Below are 6,625 nucleotides of genomic sequence, written 5' to 3'. Positions count from 1 at the left end.
TGAAAGCTGATTCTGGTTCCTGCCATGTTAAACTGACTGAAGAAAAAGATAATCAGTCAAAAGAAATTCCATTATGTCAATTGGTGAAACGGCAGAAAACTTGTCAGCAACAGTGTCCAAATACGAATTCTAAACGAAAATGGAAAAATCTTTGTAAAGAAGATCTAGACAACAAAACTTTCGGTCTAGGGAAAGAGGTAATGTTTTTTTCACTATATCATGTGAATATATACTTATGGCATGATAATGTTAAGGTGGTTTCATTGTTTTTGAAATAGGCTTATGAAGGTTTCTTAGAAATCAGAGAACGTTGGCTTGTTTCATAATATATGGTCGCAGATTTGACAAAACAAAATGAAGATGTGATTAAAGAGGTTAGCAGATTAAAAGAACAGTTAAAAATATCAAAGGATGCGTTTGAAAAGGTCAAAATCGAATTGAAACATTGTCAAGAATCATTTAGAAATGCTAAAGAGTCTTTTGCAAATGAGCGGTAGCAAAAGGAAGTCTTTAAAAAGAAAAGTTATGAATTGTCTGAAGAAAATAATCGGATTAAATGTTTAATTGCACAAGCTGAGAAAGATAAAGAAGAGGCTTATGATTCGGTGTCAGAAATTTTTTCGGCCACTAGAAAAGCTTGTGTCAAAGAATTTAAGCACAGATTCCCAAATGCAGATTCTAGTTTTTTAGACACAATTGTGTTGAAAAATGAGGAGATGCCGTCTAATTTTGATTATATTGATTGCAATGTTGTTGTACCTTTCTCTGGTCCACTTAATGGCACTTTTGTAAATATTTAAACCGTTTGTTAAGCATTTTCACAATATTTTGTCAAAATTTGGCTCACAAGTGTTTATAATCGTGATATTATCATGGACGTGGATGTATTCAGTTGATGCTAATTTTTGTGAATGTGAAACAAAATCTCCAATTTATGTAATGTTATTTCTGTAAATATTTAAATTGTTTAATTGTAATATTAATGTTAAATATCTTGATGACGCCTGTCACGCGATAGTTTATAGATTAGTTGCATGTGTAAAAAATATATATTTATAACAGATAATACATTCAATGTAGTGTTCATCGTATCTGACAATAATAATATAAAACATATAAATATCTTTGTATCAAGTAAATTATATTACTCTATTTATTTAAACATTTAATGTGACCTTTTCATATTCATATAAATATGTTTAATTTTTCACATCAATCTCTCATAAACAATGTCTTTTATTATATACAATGTATCAATCCTTTTTGTTATAAACAATGATTCATATAATATAGAACATATTAATCCCTACAGTTAAAGACTTCTTTGAAAACAATATTTGTCAATGTCTCCGCCGGTTCATCTTCTTGTAGGGCTAGCAGAATCTTGATACCTTGTCTTGAAGTTACTCTTGATAGTGCCATGTACAATTGACCATGTGTAAAGACTTGATGGTTCATATAAATCCTACTGTTTTGAGTGATTGACCTTGACTTTTGTTTATTGTATACAGAAGGTAACTGTCACAGGTAACTATCTTCTCTTCAACCTGAAAGGCCACTTCATATTTGCATTTGACATTATTATTCTAGGAATTGTGACAATATCCCCAATGTTTGACCCGGTGATAATCGTTGCTTGTATGGACCACTTTCCTAAATGGGTTATGATCAATATGGTTCCATTACAAAGACCATAAGATTGATTCAAATTACGCAGCAACATAATTAGAATGCCAATTTTCAGATGCAATTCATGTTTGGGCATGCCGGAGCACATCAGAGAATTAAGAAATTTGGTGGGATAAAGAATGTCATCATTGTTTGAGATACCTGCTTCTTTGCAAGTGTTGTCTGAGCTGAAATATGTCTTTCCATTTGTTGGCAGACTTTGGGTGATATAGTTATTCAATCTATGTACTGTCTCATTTTTGGGTGTTAATATTGCTCTCTCTCTCTCTCTCTCTCTCTCTCTCTCTCACTCATATAATCAATATTATTTATCTAAGCAGATAAATATGGAAAAACAACATTCATAATCGTTTGTTCGTGATTGGTATGTTGATCGATTTTCAAGTCTTCAGGTATTTGGATGTAACTTTCATCTTCTGCAACGTCCTTTCCTTTTTCGATATTAAGTAACCATTTGTCAAAAGCCTTCAAGTTATCCAATTCTATTGGGTTCACCAAGTTTGTCTTCAACCTCATGTTCTCTGAAGTGTCAACTTTCTCTCTCTCTCTCTCTCTCTCTCTCTCTCTCTCTCTCTCTCTCTCTCTCATATAATCAATATTATTTATTTGAGCAGATAAATATGGAAAAAACAACATTCATAATCGTTTCTTCGTGATTGGTATGTTGATCGATTTTCAAGTCTTCAGGTATTTGGATGTAACTTTCATCTTTTGCAACGTCCCTTCCTTCTCCAATATTAAGTAACCATTTGTCAAAAGCCTTCAAGTTATCCAATTATGTTGGGTTCACCAAGTTTGTCTTCAACCTCATGTTCTCTGAAGTGTCAACACTTTTACATGTTTCCAAAGGGAAGATGACGATAAACATGCCTATATTATGTCATGTTTTCTCCCTTTTGATATAACTGGTAGAATCTGTCTGAAATCACCACCCAAAGCAATGGTGAGGCCTCTAAATATTCTATTTGCGTTTGATTGATTTTTTTCAGACAAAATATCTTTTAGAGTTACGTCAAGAGCTTCAAAGCAATACCTGTTTGCCATGGGTGTTTCATCCCAAATGATCAAAGCTGTTTGCGCAAGTAGTTTTGCCAATTGTGTCCCTTTTTTGATATCACATGTACTTTCCTCAGTGATATCTAAAGGAATTTGAAAACATGAATGTGCTGTTCTTCCATCGGATAGCAACAATTCTTGATGTAGCTACAGCCAATACAATTTTACCCTTGGATCTTAATTTGGCCATGATTGCTGACCATAGGAAGGTTTTGCCTGTTCCACCATGTCCATAAACAAAAAATGGTGTTCCACTTTGATTGTTGACGAAATCAAGGATTGAATCATATACACGTCTCTGGCCATTGTTGAGACCCTTGTATAAATCATTGTGCACTATTTTCATGTTGTCGACATCATAATCTAATTCTTCAGCAACTAATCTATTTTGTGAATTCTCAAAAATGGAACAGTTCGGAATTGGCATTCTAGGGAAATCAGCCAAGGATTTTCCTCCCTTTTTCATGAGCTCATCAATCTCGAACAATGCATGATTGTGAATCTGTTCCTTAGTGCATCTCAATTTTGTCATCCACATTTTTTGTTTAAGAATGTAGGGAATGTCTTCATATAGGTGTTCTGCATTTGCTCTCTACAGGTCTCTTGGACTCACCATTTCATTATATACAAGAATAGTTACAAAGAGCTGTCTTAACTGTCTTCCAATAGCTCACGTTGATGCTTCATCCAAGCAATCATTCCACTCTTTATCATTATCGAGCAATCCTAATGCATAACATGCATCTTTAAATGTAGGGAATATTTCTCCGTTGATAGTTCAAATATCTTCAAATGATGTTGCTCCTCTTACTAAGTTCAGAAGCATTCGTAAATAATATTTCTCACCACTACCTGGAAATGCAAAATACACCCTACCAATACACCTTGATTTTTGTCGTGGGGACCATTGTCTTTCTATATCCTTCCAAACCCATTCGCTCAGAAAATCGGGATAAGTCAATGATCGTGCAGAATGGTATCATTGATTACACTTCATCCATTTAGTCAATTTCGTTTGCATAACTACCTTGGTTTCCAAAAGTTGAACCAAACACTTACTTAGATCGAAAATAATTGTTTGTTCGTTCTCTAAGAGGAATGTCAATCTTTCAACAGCTGGTTCTTTGTAATACATGTCAAACTTAAATATCCTCTAGCAAGCTTCCATAGAAGAGACATATCTGTAATGTTTTTGATTGAATTACTTAATATCGTATTTATAATAAATATCAACAAACAATATAAAAAAATTATATTTGATGTATTTTGTAAATACCTGCAGTCCAAATATGCCTTTATTTCGTCTTTCTCCTGTAAAATCTCACATTGATTGTTCTGTTGACCATTGTTTTCAATTTCCATAGAAACTCTTGTTCTATTCGGCCCTTTGTTGACATACTTGAATAGATACTTGATTGATCTATGTTGATTACATATCTCAATATTTATGTGAGCATCAAACTTAACCAAAAGATTCCTATTATAAGAAACAACAAAACGGTTATCTAGTTTGATACCCTTTTTCTCAACAAATGCTCCATTATTCTATCTTCTATACATTGGATATTGATAATCCTAGGACTATACTAATTTATCTAGGCTTTTTGGCCGGATTTTGGATACTTCTTATTTCATTTGTGCCTGAATTCCAACTTAATTGCATATCTTTTATGTTTCAGGCCAAAACGTACAATTAGAGCAAATAATGAGCGGAATTGAGTTTCTGGACCCAGAAGCAAGCGAATCTCAGGATTCGGGGAAGTTCTGAAGTGGATTTGAAGCACTATGAAACTTGTTCCTATTGGAGAGCACCAAAGATTGAAGATTCAACCAAGGAAGCAAGCGGAGGGCACTTCCGTAATTTCATAATTGTTCAGAAGACTTCGCCATGGCGATAAACTCTCGGGACAGATTAACAATTTTAAACCAACTCGTTGCCGCGGCGAAGAGCGGCAAAGTTTGCAAGATTTAGTTTTTCAAAACTGTGCGTTTTAATTTAGGTGAAAGTTTTAGGTTTGTTTTGGACTGACTATATAAAGAAAACTTAGTCTTTTTATCAAGAGTTCGACATTTTTGGGAGAAAGACTAGAAGATTGAACTCTTTGGATTCATCAAATAGGGAAGATTTTGTTCTCTTTTCTTAATTCCAACATGTTGAATGCATTGTTTACTGTTTTTATTTCTATTTGTGTTAATTTTAGTATGAACTAACTCGTTTTGGGTTAGGGTTTTGATGTAATTGTGGTTTTTATGTTTAATCAATAATTTGATGTTGCTTTTACATTCTATTGCATGGATTGTGTGATTATTCTTGTTCTTATTGAATTTACTTGTTGAACATGATGAGACTGAGAAGTGAATCATGTATTAGCTTCTTAGGGTAATTGCCATTGTTGTATTGAACGCTAGAGATAAGTTTGAGAATCAATGAAATCAATTTAGGATTCCATTTAGCTTAACGAACTTGGAACTATTAACCTTCAATTTGTTGGGTGCGGAAGCTTAATAGAGAAAAGTAGGAAAACATGAGAAGGTATGTTTTACACATTAGGGAGTTCGATTTATAATCTGTGCATGTGAGTGTAGAAGTAGCATAATTTGTAGATTAATTCATAAAATCCTAGTGAAGTCAAAACCCTAACCGGTTGTTTTAACTGATATTTCTCTTGATTTAACCTTGTTGTCTTTAATTAGTTTTTAAGTACGTAGTAAATTTTGTTTTCACTTTAGCTTAAATTTCTCCCGCAAATCCAAACATCTTTCGGCTTCTCCAACTTGATAAACAACTAGGAAAATCAATGCTTAACAAACAATCCTCGTGAGAACGATACTTTACTTATCACTTTATTACTTTTTGCGACTAGTGCACTTGCTACACATTGCATGCTGTAATTTCAACACATCAAGTTTTTGGCGTCATTGCCGGGGGATTGATTTTTGTGTTAACATTGAACTTTTCTTGTGTTAGCTAGATTGAAGTTTAATTTTAGTTTTAATTGTTGTCTAGTTTAATGTTGTTGTTCGTTTCTTTTAGCTTGTGATCTCACGCTTTCTTTCTTTCTGTGTAGTTTATATGAAGAGCTAGATGTCATCTAGTGGTTCCTATTGATCCAGAGATTGAAAGAATCGTAAGAAGGCTTAGTAGAGAAAGAAGAGAACGAGAGGCCATAGTCATTAAGATGGCGAAGCATAGAACATTGAGGGAATTTTCAGTGCCCACGGTTGATGGTAGTGGCCCAAGTATAACTAGGCCACCAGCGCAAGCCAACAACTTCGAAATAAAGCTGGCAATCATCTAGATGATCTAACAGTCGGTACAATTTAAGGGATATTTGAAGGAAGATCCAAATTCACACATTGCAAACTTCTTGGAGATTTACGATACCTTCAAATCAAATGGAGTGTCAGATGACGCCATCAGATTAAGATTGTTTCCTTCCTCATTAAGGGATAAAGCAAAGGGATGGTTAATGGCACTACCACCAGGAACAATCACAACCTAGAATGAATTGGCACATAAATTCCCTACTAAATACTTCCCTCCAGCTAAATCTATAAAGATGAGAAATGATATCACATCGTTTCTACAGGAAGAGACTGAATCACTTTATGAAGCTTGGGAAAGATATAAGGAACTACTGAGAAAGTGTCCACACCAAGGGTTGCCAGTTTGGATGCAAGTTCAAACATTCTATAATGGGTTGATGGTTAATGTGCAAACGATGGTGGGTGCAACATCTAGAGGAGCATTGCAAAACAAGACACCTGAAAAAGCATATGAGTTGCTTGAAGTCCTGACAAGTAACAACTATCAGAGACCCAATGAGAGAATGCAGTCGAAGAAGTCAATGGGTATTCATGAAGTTGATGCTTACACGGC

The 6,625-nt window shown here is 34.3% G+C and overlaps 1 non-coding gene across 1 annotated transcript; it reads right to left on the bottom strand.

Annotated features, from left to right (window-relative positions):
* Positions 1–6,302: 6,302 nt before the first annotated feature.
* Positions 6,303–6,409, bottom strand: LOC116146959. The gene has a single exon (XR_004130592.1). It is a non-coding gene; the product is annotated as a small nucleolar RNA R71 (small nucleolar RNA).
* Positions 6,410–6,625: the final 216 nt, after the last annotated feature.

Source organism: Pistacia vera, unplaced genomic scaffold (genome assembly GCF_008641045.1).
Source record: "Pistacia vera cultivar Batoury unplaced genomic scaffold, PisVer_v2 Contig485, whole genome shotgun sequence".
In the NCBI taxonomy this organism is placed as follows: Eukaryota; Viridiplantae; Streptophyta; class Magnoliopsida; order Sapindales; family Anacardiaceae; genus Pistacia; species Pistacia vera.
Note: the sequence above shows the minus strand (reverse complement) of the source record. Positions and strands in the feature narration are given on the sequence as shown.